Source organism: Pollicipes pollicipes, unplaced genomic scaffold (genome assembly GCF_011947565.3).
Source record: "Pollicipes pollicipes isolate AB1234 unplaced genomic scaffold, Ppol_2.1 Scaffold_7261;HRSCAF=8764_pilon_pilon_pilon, whole genome shotgun sequence".
In the NCBI taxonomy this organism is placed as follows: Eukaryota; Metazoa; Arthropoda; class Thecostraca; order Pollicipedomorpha; family Pollicipedidae; genus Pollicipes; species Pollicipes pollicipes.
Genome location: NW_023597054.1, coordinates 59,045,571 through 59,059,771, shown reverse-complemented (window position 1 = coordinate 59,059,771; position 14,201 = coordinate 59,045,571). Strand labels below are relative to the sequence as shown.

The 14,201-nt window shown below is 58.8% G+C and overlaps 1 pseudogene; it reads right to left on the bottom strand.

Annotated features, from left to right (window-relative positions):
* Nucleotides 1–1,410: 1,410 nt before the first annotated feature.
* LOC119111676 (protein O-GlcNAcase-like) lies at nt 1,411–14,201 on the bottom strand (annotated as a pseudogene).

The window sequence follows — 14,201 nt, the reverse complement described above, 5'->3', positions numbered from 1 at the left end:
AACCGAAAAGGAAGTCGCACTCCGGGCATCATATGCCTTTCATAAATTTCTAACCATATTTTGACCATTTCCCCCTCTGCCCTCTCCTCGTACGGCAGAGCGGAACCCTGGGCCCTCGCCCTCCAAGTGCGGCGGCACGCGCCAAAGTGGTAACGTCCTCTGGTCCGTATTGAGCTAAACATTTGGAAAAGACGCTGCATGCTGCTGTTCGTAGGAGGGAACCGAGGATGCCCGGATGAGGTCTAAATACATCGAAAAAAGAATGACGTGATTTGAGACCACGTTGGAGGGAGGTCGCACCACGCTGCGCAGCCTCGCTCCACCAGAACACCCACCCCATCACGCGCGCTTAACACATGGCCGGCTCTCTGCGATTCGTAACCTCACTGCGCAGTCCTGGAGCGCTGGAACGCATCTTGCCGCGCGGCATTATGGGTCCATGTACATGGCTTCATGGGCGTGACCATCGGCAGGGCCGATCCATGTCGAGGTAACGCCTGAGCGGATTGCGCTATTCTTTCTCCAACCATATGCTTTGGTAACGAGCAAAAATGGATCTCAGCAGCATCCAGGGCGTGGTTGCACCATGCGTGACAAAAGTCGCTCTCCGCGGAGTGATTTGATCAACTCTCTCGACGAGGCGTAGCTTCTGAGACCTGTCAAGATCAATGCCAAATAACCCTGGTATGTTTCATGTATATTTATCAAAGACATGTTCTCACAAGTGGGCGCTTGGTATCCATTTTCATCATTTCATAGCTCGTGATTTCCAACACTTGGCTATCAGGTTATAACAAAGTGAGGTGGTCCGTTTCTGCAGAGTATTGCCGAATCGGTAGACTGTTTGCTCCACTGTCTGGGCCAATACGACACCCTTCACACGAGAACAGGATCCACCCGACCTGAAAAGCTACATTTCAAAGCACCATACAAAAACTAATGTGCTTTGACTGGCAGTTCAAACAAATGACTGACAAAAGCAACATGCTGGTCATGGTATGGCAATTCCAACCTGCTCTCAAGAGAATCAGGGCAAAATGTCTGCAGTCTTAATTTTCACAATACCGCTATTGTGCAGTACTGACACAGCTCAGCACCAAACAATGGGATGAATACAATTTACCACACAAAAAGGAACAAAAATGGATAGGCCACCCACATCTGGGATCTCATCATGCCATCCAGCAGATCTCCAATGGCCCAGAAAGGCTGGTAATACATAGTGGTTAGAACACTTCCATTATTTTACCCCATGTGGCTTATATATTCTGGACTGTCGCGCATTCAATTTGAATACCCGAGCCAGGCTGGAGCACTTACGTCATCACCGTCAGATGCGAACAGAATATCACAACAAATAACGAGCACACGCGATGCGCGAGTGACGCCGCCCTGCGGCCGGCAGCTACACTAGAAGTTCCGTCCGTAGAAGACATAGTCGCCGCCGTCCAGGGAGTCCACCGGGGTAAAGGTGACCTTGGTGAGCCTCGCGGGCCGCCATGTCGTCTGCCGGTACGCGCACATGCGCCCGAAGCAGCCGCAGGTGCGCAGCACGGCCATGCTGCAGGCCGCTAGGCGCTTCACCAGACTGGAGTCGGCCACGCTGGGGAGCACGGCCAGCCGCATGCAGCCCTTGAAGCGCTCCAGCAAGCAGGCCGGCGGCTCCAGCGCGTCCTCGCTGCAGCGCCGCGATGCAGTTCTGCGGCGCCGGGCGCGTCGGGTCACAGCCGGCCCAGGCCACCGGCCGGGTGCAGTCAGGTCCGTAGCACCGGGCGACTCGGCACCACACGGCGTTCGCCCGCGACACAACCAGACAGTGGCGGCCGCTGGCAGGAGGGTACACCGCAGCTACACAAAAGCGCACACGCAACCCGCGGCGAACTCAGAGAAGGGGACGAGAACAATGCCGCACACCTTGAAAGTGAAATACACCGATTTGCACGACTTTGCTTGGTTCTTGGCACAGTACGCACCAAATGTGGACCCCTGACAAACCTAAGCTTCTCCCACGACCTGGTGCTGGACCAATCCCCAGACAACCACACCATCATTTTACACTGCGATCTCATCCCTTCAAAAGCCACGCACGCTCCCGGCTACATAACCAGACAGAGCAGCGCGCCTCCACGTCTGGCGCTGGCTCCCCGCAGCCAGAGCCCCTCTGCGGCTGGCCGGCGCGCGTCTCACATGAGCTGGGGAGCGCGCGCGGGCGGCGTGTCTGGCATCGGATACTTGAGCCGCATCTCCTCCAACCAGGAGACGGCCAGCTGGCGGTGCAGCTGGCGGGCGTGTCGGGCGCGGCGGCGGCGAACGCCACCACCGTCTCGTCGTCGTCCTCCAGCACCAGGCAGTGCTGCGGCTGCAGCAGCAGGAACGGCGCCACCCACCTGGCGCGGCGCGCCGGGCGCCGTCAGGGCGACGCCGGCGCCGGCACCGACGGCGACAGCCGGACTCAGCCGACAGCGGCGAACGAAAGACGGGCTCGGACGGCTCTCCCACACGCACACACACACATACACGCGCGCACGCACGCACGCCACGCACACACGCGCGCGCGCAAGCACGCACGCACCGCACGCACCACACGCACGCACACACGCGCGCACGCACGCACGCACGCACGCACATTATGAACAGACACGGCAGCCACTAGCCAGTAACTGCCCCCGGCACAGGCCGCGACCCGACCGGCCCGGTGCCCCGCCGGCCCAGCCGACGCGTCCCACCTGTCCGCGCTGAGCTCCGGGTACTGCTGGAAACTGGGGTGCGTTCGCCACTGCACTGGTGCCAGACGGCGCGCACCGCCTGCTCGTCGGCGGCGCGGTACGGCCGCACCAGGCACACCTTGGTCAGCGGGTGCTCCGGCGACTTGTTGGCCATCAGGTCGCTGGCGTTGTCCAGCGGCAGCAGCCGCTGCCGGCGCCACATAATCGGTCACAAGCCAGTGGGGCGAGGCGGCGTCACGGTCACGGCTGGGCGGCCGCCGGTCCGCCCGCCCTCCTCGCTCGACCACCGCGCCGGCACCGACACGGAAGGCGGTCTGTATATCTACGAGTGCTGTGGATAGGTTAACACCTCACCGTGACACCGTCTGTAGGGGAGCGCGGGGACAGTGACACTGACATCACAACTGGGCCAAGACATTCCTGTGCGTCAGCGCCACGTTAAAAGGCGTTGAGCATCAGGAAGAGACGTGCGCGCTCGAGCGGCGACGCTGCGGAGCGGCGTCCCACGCGGTACGTACCTCGAGGTCGCCCGTGAGGCCGCCACGGAAGATCCAGGGCTCGTTGTCGCCCGACAACGACTCCTTCCATCCCCTGGTGAACCCTGGCCGGCCAGACGCGGGTCAGCGAGGCCGTCACCAGAGCACGCACACAGGCTAGTCCGGGCCGGCGTCAGGGCTCGAAACCCATTCTGCGCGTCGCGTTATGCGGATGAACTCGAGACAGACGTATTTGATTGATACAATTTGCCCTGAGATGTATGGAGCACATCCACAACCTACGCTATTGACCGCATGGTTTGCTGCAATGCGCGACAATTCTGTTACCAAAACAGGGAGATTTCGTAAGATTACCAGACCAAGCTGCGCACACTTACCCAGAAGCAGCGTCTGGTGTGTTCTAGAAATCAACAACAGCAACAAAGACCCGGACACAGATGTCGCAGCCCATTAGGACATGAATGACTCACTGGGACCTGCCGTGAACCGGTAACCAACACCTGCTTTGACTGCCTTCCCAGTGACACTTTGGACGCGTGCTGGTGGCCGTGGACCCGGACTAGCCTGCTGTGTACAGAGCGGCGCCGGGCGCGGCGGCGGGCGACGGGCGACAGCGGCGGGGACGGGGGCGCAGCGCGCGGCGGGCCGGCCGGCGATGCGCCGCGCGGCCGGCCCTAGCGGTGGGCGCAGCGCGCACCCAGGCCGGGCCCCGACCCGCGCCGCCCGGCCGCGGCCGCGCTGGCGGCCGACCGCAGCGGCGCGCCGAACGGCGCCGGCCCCTTCCCGGCGGCCGGCCGGCGAGCGCGGCCGCGCCGGCGCCTGGCGCCCACATGCCGCACCAGCGACGGCTCAGAAGTTCAGACGCGCGCGCGAGCGCCGGACGGCCGCTGACCCAACCCGGGCCCGACCGAAGGTCATCCGGCTGCCGCGCTGCGCCGGCCCAATTTAGCTCGGCCGTCTCGGGCGCGCGCGAGCGCCTGAAATTCTGAGGTGATACGCATCCAGCTGAAAGGAGTAATGGTCACGCCGGGCTGTGGAAAGAAGTGGCGTCAGGCGGGGCGCGGCCTGGGGTGGGGGGCGGGGCGCCCGACCCCGGGCAGAGCGGCCGCTAACACGCCGCTCCTGAGAGACGGCCGCCGCATACTGCCGGCGGCTTGACCCGCGCCGCCGCGCTGCGCCGGAGCGCCGGGCGCGCCGCGCCGCGTTCGCCATGCGCGCGCGCGCAGCCTGCTTGGCTCCTGCTCTCTGCTCTCTCGGTACGGGCCGACGATACCACCTACATGTATAGTTTCCCTCGACATGGCTGGACGCCAGGTCGCACACGACACCCATCGCTGTGAAGAGAGAGAGAGATGTGGCGGTTAGCAGCGTGCGGCGCTCCGCTCAGCCTCCTCTGTCTCTCTCTCTCTCTCTCTCGCTCTCTCTCCAGCTGTGTGGTGATGAGAGCACGTTACCAGTTAACGCCGTGCGCCCCCCGTCCCGTCTACCCCTCCCTCCAGCGCCGGCGGCAAGCGTGGCCCGCGCCGCTGCTGCCCGCATCTCTCTCGCACCCAGTCACTGTCTCCTGGCCGCGCACCGGCGTTCCCGGGTTTTGCATGGGCCGGCGGCGGCGGCCGGCGCCCGCAGTCGCCAAGGGGCCGCTACATGGGTCTGTCCGCCTGTCTGTCTGTCTGTCCAGCTGGTGCGGCGCCGCGCCTCAGCGGCCGGACAGGCAGCGGTGCCGCCGCCGGGGCGCACCGGGCTGTACCGTTAGACGCTGCGCGGGCCCGGCCGGTCGCCGCCGGATGCAAAACACGAGATCGCCTGGCCGGCCAACAAACCTGGTCCCCGGACGCCGCTCGGTCGGCGGCCCGGGCGGCCGACGGCGCGGCGCGCGCAGCAACTCTGGCCTACGTTAGGGCGCGGCGCGCGCGCAGGCGGTGAGCTCGCGACGGCCGACCGAGCGGCGTCACAGAAGAGCCGCGGAGCGGCGCTGTGAAAAGAAACTAGGGCCGGGTTTGAGTTGTGGCAGACTGCCTTGCCTCTCTCCGTGCTTGCGTGACCAGCCCAAATGCGAAAAAACAGCAAACAGCCAGCTTCAGACCGACTCAATGACTCCAGCTCCCAACGAACGTCCCGCTAGCGTACTCGACATCGAAACGCGACCCAACGCCGGGTTCCGTAGTGCACCAGCAAACGCTCGCCAGTGTGACAGCAGTCGGCAGCACGGGGAGAGACGGAGGCAGCCCCCCAAAAGTCAACCCCGGCGGCGGGAGAGTTCGGTCCTCCGAACGGAGAGAGATGCGGGCCGGCAGCAGGCCACCAGCAACTTTAACCACACTCCGGACTCAGCGGCCGTGCCGGCTAACACATCTGGCGTCCAAGGCGACGGCATTACTCGACGCACGGAGCAGCGCCAGCCGAATCTGGCTCTGACTTCCCTTCCCGGGCGGCGGGGCAGCTGCCAAGCGGCCCGCGCCCCGCGGCCGAGGCGAGCGGGCAGCGGCGGCGGCGGTGGTAGCGGCCTGCGGTAGCTCGGTCTAACGGCACGCCGCCGGCCGGTGCGTCCGGTCGGCTCGGCCGCGGCGCCGGGGCGGCGTCTAAGCCGGGCACCGCCGGCTCTGGCCCGCCCCCGCACTCACCCAGCCACCGGACGTAGCCGTTCAGCCTGCGACAGCAACCGACTCCATGTCCCAGATGTACGGGTACAGGTCGTAGAGCAGCGAGCGGTTCTCGCAGAGGAACAGTCGCTTCAGAAGCCGCTTCACCCGCTTGGCCATGGCGTCGAAGGCGGCCGCCCGGTCGTACCACTCACGCGCCTGACGGGGCGCGGCGGACCTGACAGCGGCCGTCCGCTCCTCCCACTCAGCCGCCAACCATCACACGCGCACAAGCGCAGCACGGCCGCGCCTGTGTCCCTGTGGTGCGCGGCACCACAGGGCCACAAACGGCGCCTCTGGGCGGGGAGTAAGCAAGACCACAAAGGGCCACAAACGCGAAGTAAGCAAGACCCTAATGAGCACCATCATCCTAAATGGGCCGCCCGTCAAACCAGCTCAGTAAGTACAGTACCCACGTTTGAGATTGAGCAAACTGGCAGACTTCTAAAGTGTACCCATGTGCACAAATTTCATGGTGCAAGGACCGCCATCACCCCGCGAGCGACTGTGCCTGGGCCCGTCGCGCGTAGGTGGGCGCCTGCCACCCACCTCTGGCGGTAGGGACTCGTCGATCTTGCCCTTCCTGGCGTAGGCACCACCAGGCTGCAGTTGGACTTGAGCCACTGGAAGTCCTTGAGAAGCCGGAGGGCCGGCCGCACCATGCTCGAACGGCAGGTAGAAGAGGTCCGACATCACCATCAGGTCGTCCTCAGTCAAGTCCTGCGGGCACGTGCGGCGGACGGCGTCGGCGCCGGCTCGACATGCGCGGCCGCAACATCGCTGCACTCGCGGCAGACCACTAGCAGGAAGATAAGGGTCTGCGGCTCTCCATTATCTTTAAGTCCAAGCCGATATCCTAACGGCACGTCCGTTACAAAACTACGCCTGCCGCCCTCCCCCCTCGCCGTCCGCAGACGCCTCATGTACCCGTTGCTGCCGACGAAAATACCTGCACAATTTCCTTCCATTCCCTCACCCGACCAGCACCGGTCAGCTCACCTCCTCCTCCTCCTCGACGGACATGGTGGCGCTGGCGGGGGAGTCGTCGGCGGGCGCTGCGGCGCCGTCCGGGCCTGGCTCCAGCTGCATGTCGGGCGGCCGCGTCGGCCCTGACTCCACGGCCATCGGCTCGCCGGGCGCCGCCTCCGCCGCCGGCTCCACCTGCCAGAGCGGGGAGGTCAGGAGAGCAGACACTGCCGCCGGCTCCACCTGCCAGAGCGGGGAGGCCAGGACAGCAGACACCGTCGTCTGCTCCACCTGCCGCAGCAGGGAGGTCAGGACAGCAGATTTCGTCGCTGACCCGGTGCGGGCGGAGGCGATGATGAGAAGACAGAGAAGCCTGCTGCTCTAGCTAGGCTGAACAACCATTATGATCGATAACACGACACCTCATGGGAATGGGGCTCACCAATAAACTACCATTGCATGCGCTGCATAACAGTGCATTGGAACCAGCAAATACAATGCAAATAGGGTACTCTTACACTTCTCACACACTATGGTGAACCATCGTCCGCGGGGGAGGCATATCAGCAAAACGAGAACGGCCGACAGCGGCCGCTGAGCCAGCACATCGGCACCGCCAAATCTGCACCGAAGCTAAGAATTCCAAGTAGGCGGATCAACATTTAAATACTAACACCCACCAAATCCCGAAACTCATTCTTTTAATGTGCATTTAAATGAAGCATGTACTGCAAGGGTTCATACACGTGCTGTCCTCAGTTTATCTGAAGTAAATCGAATCATGGGGAGCACTGGGACCGCTTCCTCCCTCACACCTTGCCTCGCCCTCACGCCCTCACTGTCCACAACGTTCGTCCGAGGTCGCTCGGGCGCAGAGTTCGCCCCGCGCCGTCGCTCCTCGCTGGCCCGACCGCCTGAGGGTCTGGCCATCAGCGCCGGCTGCCCCACCTTGTCGGCGGCGTCGGCAGGCGCGCTGTTGCACTCCATGGGCTCGCAGGGCGGCCCCGGCTCAGCCGGCTGCTCGGCCAGCTCGCCGGGCGTGCTCGGCACCACGATCTTCTCGGCGTCCGCCAGCGAGTTGAGTACGGGCCCCGTTACGCCAACCACCTCCTCCGCCTGCCGACACGTCATGCCAGGTCAGGTCAGGTCAGTGGTGTCCCCACACTGAACAGCAGCCCGCCGCACCAGGCGTCTGGCGTCACCTGAGGGTACAGCTCAGGTTCGGCCAGCCCCGCCGTCCGCCGACCAGCCACCTAGCCGCAGCCGGCGCCTCAACACCCCCGCGGCGCGAGCGCACCGGCCGCGCCCATCACAAGCGCGGGGTCTCACCCGCCTGCTCCTCTGACCGGCCAGCGGCCGGCCGCGCCTCACCTTGATAATCTGCGCCTCGGCGATGGCCTGCAGCTGCTTGACAGTGCCGGCCGGCACGGACGTGGTGTCCGTCGTCACCGTCGACGTGGTGGCCATGCACGTGTTGATCCCGGGGATGGGCACCGGCGCTGCGGCGGACCGCGCACACTTCAGTCACACGCCAGCGCCGCCGGCACCGCTGGCGCGCGCGCCGCCCCGGCCTCACACGTCTACTAGTTTGTACTACATACTTTCAGTTTACGAGTGTTCAGTTCCACACACACGACACACCAATCTTCGACACCTCGGGGAAAAGCGTACTGCGAGCGTTGCTGCTAAACTGCGCGTCACCTGGCCGTGATTGCCACCCCCCTTGATAGGCGAACCTGCCGCACCACACCGCTGTCCGCCTGCCGCACCTGGTCCCTCCAGCGCGCCGGGCGTGATCGTCAGCACGCGCTGCTGTAGCGCACCGTGCGCCGTGCGCGCCTTGTTGAACTCGGGCAGCCACTCGCGCAGCGCCATGCGTAGCGCGTGGCGCGGGTGGTAGACGTCGGGTGGCACCTGGTGCGGCTCGGCCCCCTCCTCAGACTCCGTCTCCAGCCGGATGTCGGCCGACAGAGGGTCGTCTGCCGCCGCAGTGTCAGCCGTCAGCCGCCACACACCGGACAACACCGCAGCGCGGGCGCCGCGCAGCCAGTGGCGGACGCCGACCGTCGGACAGACGAGGTGGCTGTTACCCACATTGACTAAGGACTAGCATTCGCGACAAACTTTTACCACGTTTTAAAACTGCAAACACACTGCCGCACACATTCCACGCAGAACACAGCCGACATTGCCAACAGTACTCTTCCAGAACACATATGATCCTGCCCTATCAGCCAGTGAGCCGGCAGCACTCGGCCCCTGTTCAGCAGAGCCCGGCTGGAGATGGGAGGCCGCGCCCCGGCCACTCACTGGGCGGCCGCGGCGGCTCCCCGTCCCGCCGACACTGCGCCCAGTGCGCCAGCGTCCGGATCGCCACGTAGTTGACGCCGTACTCGCAGTTGGGGTTGGTCAGTACGCCGCGCAGCCGGGACCGCAGCTCCACCGGCCTGGTGGCGGGGCGTGAGTGCTACACACGTGGCATGGGTACATGTGCGGCTCCGTGCGGATCGCGCCCGCTGGAGGGGCACGTTGGGGGCATGGGGCTCATTCGGGCACGGTGGATGTATGAACGTGTACGTGTATGAACGACGCACCCTCGTTGAGAGGCGGCGGCATCGGACCGCAGGTGGCCGATACGACTCCAAATTGCATCCGCGCCAAACCAACATAAGACAACAATACTTGACCACGTTAACCAATCAAGCACATTTTAAGACATTCGTCATTCCTTTCACGCGCATTCCACTCTGTAAAATGTGGATTATCAAAAATAAGATGGTGATTGCTGGGGAGAGGGAAAACCTAAGCATGCCAATTACCAACTTATTAGGACAAATAACAAACATCTTTGTCCACTATGCAACTACAATTGAATACGAGAAATTTGAAAACGGCACAAAGACAAAAGCTGGCACGTCACCGGCACGCTGGCCGGCGAGGCTTCCCAGCCGGCGGCGGCGGCGGCGGCGGCTCGCACCTGCCCGAGTACGGCCCCAGGTAGAGTCGCTTCTGGTCGTAGTCGTTGGCGTGCAGGTTGTCCCAGATGACGGGCGGGCCGCTTCAGCACCTCGCGCAGCTCCTCTATCGACTCGACCGAGAGCACCTTCGACACCACCTTCGGACCTGAGGCGCAGAGCATGCCGTCGGATGGGTGTCGGTGGCGGCCAACCAGACAGCCGAGTCATGCTCATTGCACGGAGAACCAGGCGTCACACCACTCAAACCATGGCGTAGTTTGTCAGCTCTACAGGCCAGCCCGACCAGCCGGTCGCGCCGGCCAGCCACGGGCGCCGCCAGTCTGAAGGCCCAGTGCCCCGGGACTCCGAGAAGTAACACGGCAACAGAGATCAAATTATTGCTTAACCAATGTCCCGCACGGATCGTTGGTCTGCCCCGCCCCCCACCACAGCAGCAGTCTGCGCCACCCCCGCCCCGCACCAGCCATCATCCCCGGGCACCACACGCTGCCGCCGCCGCCATGTCCAGCGTGCGGCCGGCCGTCGAGCCGCGGCGGCCGGCGCGCCACTCACCGGTCCACATGATGTCGATGTTGGGCGCCAGCTTGCTGCCGATGGTGCGCAGGTACTCGGAGCCGGTGACTGTGGGGATGGCGCGCGTGGCGCAGTACTGGGTCGGGCAGAACAGGAACTGCGGCCGGCTCAGGTGGTCGTTCATCTCGTTGGTGACGGTCACCTGCGGCGGCGGCGGCGGCGGCCGGTGACGGTCGGGCTGGGTCCCAGTCCCCCGCTGGAGCCGCACCACCCGCAGCACCACACCCGGCTATATGCCACTGGGCAGGGGTAACCTCGAGCGGCAGGCTGACACTGCTGCCGCATCAGGTATGTCTGCCGATTGTGCCACTCCGCAATCGCCTGAAGCATCGCCAGCTTCCTCATGAAACCCACCCAAGCAGATAATTGTAGCAGGTTGTCATTCTGTATGGTCCTGGGAATATGTTTGCCAGGATAAGTCAAGTCAGGCCAGATGACTGTGTGACTTAAGCAGTGGATGTACTTGATGATGGCAAATTGCATGCACTTACCTGAGCATGTGCAAAGGACTGAAAGACCTGCTTGTCGTCTTCGCGCATCTCGGGGTCGATATCATCGAAGAGTAGTGCAAAGGCAACACAACCAAACTGAGAGACCTGGAACAAACAGTTGTTGCTACACACCAACAGCCAGTGGTTCTTCAAACAGCACATTCTTCTTCAGCACTTCCAAAGATACACATTGTGGTGCACACACAGTCTCGACAGAAAAATGTTACTGATGTTGTTTAACCCTTTTTGCAAATATTTTGCCATTACTGGATGCTTCTTCCAACATTATGAGTACTTATGCTGAAAAAACAGTCTTTCAACATCCCTGGAGATACAAGTTAAATGAGGGTACTTGCAAGGCAGTGTTCATGATCACAGACAACACTACCATTACGACATCGGTGACCACGAAAACTGCCTTAAAATGTCAAATATTCTGATAATATATTCATAACAGCTCAAGACCATTCTTCCTTGTGTGAAGAGCTTCTTCCAATATGCCTACATACAGCCTTATAGCTCACACCTCCACCTATCTTGTATGGCTATGTGCTATCTTCCACCTCCAGCTATACCCATGACCAGTCACATGATACCCAACCAGTCTTGCAACACCTCACACAACCTGGTCCACCAGCTACCGCTCCCACATCCCGCGGCCCCGCCTCTTGGGCCGGCATGGGCACGCACCTGGTCCAGCTTGCGCTTTAGCGCGGCCATCTCCTTTTGACTAGAGTATGTGATGTCCATGCCGGGCGAAAGGCCATAGATGAATGTGACGCCGTGCTGGTGGGCTGTGCGGATCAGCGACGTTAAGTGCTCGGCTTCCTCTACCGTGTACATCTCCCGCCAGTAGGCCCGGTGCTTGTAATCGTCCTTGGGCGCGTACAGGTACGACGTCATGCCCCAGCGCTTCATCCTGTGTAAACAGAGCTGCCATTAGGCCCTTGGTAAACTGAATATTGGAGTGATGGGCAAAGTGGGGATCTTTGTTTTATGTTAAGTGTGAATTTGATACAACAATGTTTTGGGTCTGATCAGTTGACATAATAATATATCACAATGATAGTTGCAAAGATAATGAAGCATGACGTGTTTAAACACAGCAACACACCATTATCACCAATCTATTGTCATTTGACACCAAATTACCACCTAGAATACATTAATCTCAAGACCCAGCATTACAGAAAAAGCACAGCTCATTCTATGACTAATCTGCTCTGATATAATATATATACACACACATATATATATATATATATATATATATATATATATATATATATATACAATATCAAAAATTTCAAGTCAGTACCAACAAATAATTCTCATACTCACTTTCCAAAAAGCTCCTTCCTTTGTTCAGCTGTCCATGGTCGGCCATAGAAACCTGTTGATAATGCCACCATTAGAAAGGTGTCATGCAACGTCAATAAGACATGAATGGTAAGCCCATGAGCATGTTCACCATGTGTGTAAGAATAACTGACAAAGAATAGACAAGCAAGTCAGAATTTTGTTAACTTCACCTAGCACTGATAATGCATTGCAAAAGCAGAAAAGAAAAGCAGAGACCACCAAGAGAGAAAATATATGACATGGCTTGACACAACCTGAGCACAAAAAAACTAAACACAGCAACCAGGGACACCACAAGCAAGTCTGCTAAATGTACTAGGATAGGATCAATCAGCACTCCCAGCAGTTTCCACACATCACAAACCAATGCTAGATCGGTCTGAATGCTGTCATCCTCAAGTCAGGCATTAGAAAATTACACAACAATTCAGGAGGAGTTAGTGAATGGCTTCCCCTGAAGGCTGCTCACTGTCTTTTCTAAGACAATACAGGGTCATCAATTATGAATCAGGAAGGGCAAATTAGACTTACCTATAAAACAGGAAGGATAAATTGGACTGAACTATGAAAAAGCAGACTTTCAGTTGGTATAAAAGAAAAATTTGTGGAATGATCCAATCTAACTGCTTAAGAACAAGTTTCATGAAGCCTAACACTTTTGCAAAGAACCAAAAACTCTGACCTTACAAATTGGTATGGCTAAGTTACCTGCACCATTCCTCATCATATACATCTTGAGCTACTTTTCTACAGTAACATTACTCATTCAATGGCATATCATACTTTTTTGTCAGAAATATAATATAAAATTAACTTATTCAAATTTGAGGCTCTGGGTGTACCCCCCCCCCCCCCACCACAATTCACCTAACCTCCCCACCCTATATCCCCTTCAACCCAGCGTCCCATTGGCGTCCACGTTCCATGCCATGTGTAGGTGCTAGGATCAAATTTCATGGATTCTTGTTACCTTGGCTGGGTACATTTTTATGATTCTTGGTGCTGATTAACGCACAGTAATGGCGCCGGTGTCATGGCTGCTGTGTGTGTGCGGCGCTTGGGAGCTCGCCACCATAATTATAAAAAATTTGAAGGTAAGATCATGAATCTACCTGTTTTGTGATTATTTACGATATGTCCCACCTTAAATACGACAAATGGTGTACAATGATTTTTCTACCATTAGGTAGGAAAGTACACCCTGACCAATGCAAAAGCATGATACTGTTCCTTATTTTGAAGTGATTGAACACACTGCACATATCTTTAATTGTAATAAAATAGCTATCACCTCATCTCGTAGTACATTTGCTTTTGACATCAATAGTAGACAGAGCTGCAGTCTTGTATCTTCAAAAATATAAGGTCATAACTAACTGGAAGGTCCCTTTGCAGATGCATGCCTACACAATTATTGGGTAAACTGCTTGCATATGAGCAAATCAGGTAATTTTTCTGAGGAAAGGCATGAAAACCCCAATAGACTATAAACTCACCTTCTACCACACCTGAGATAAACTTGCTCTGGTCATTTACATAGTTCTTATTACTATCTAAGACACTGTCACCATTTGGTATGCTTGCAGAGCACTGCCCTACTTGGGCACTTTCACCATCCGCTTGAGAGCTCGAAGCCATTCTGGTGCTCTTTAGCAGCATACACTAGAGCACATCACACGCCAACAACAAAATTTGGTGCTTTTCTTGGAAAAGCAAGACGACCACCAAACTATTCAAACGTGTATTAGGCAATACTGCCCTCCGAATTGCCGGACTAGTTGAGTTTCGGTCAGGGCCATGTAACGTCTCCCAAATTTGAGTAAATCGAGGAGAAATGCCCACCAAAAGCTCAATAAAAGTCTCAAGTCGAATAGAAAGTACTCCAGACTTTGGCAGGGACGCCTATTTATGCAATACGATGCGATACAACTGTCCGTTACATCGCCCAACGAAAACGTCGCAGTTATCT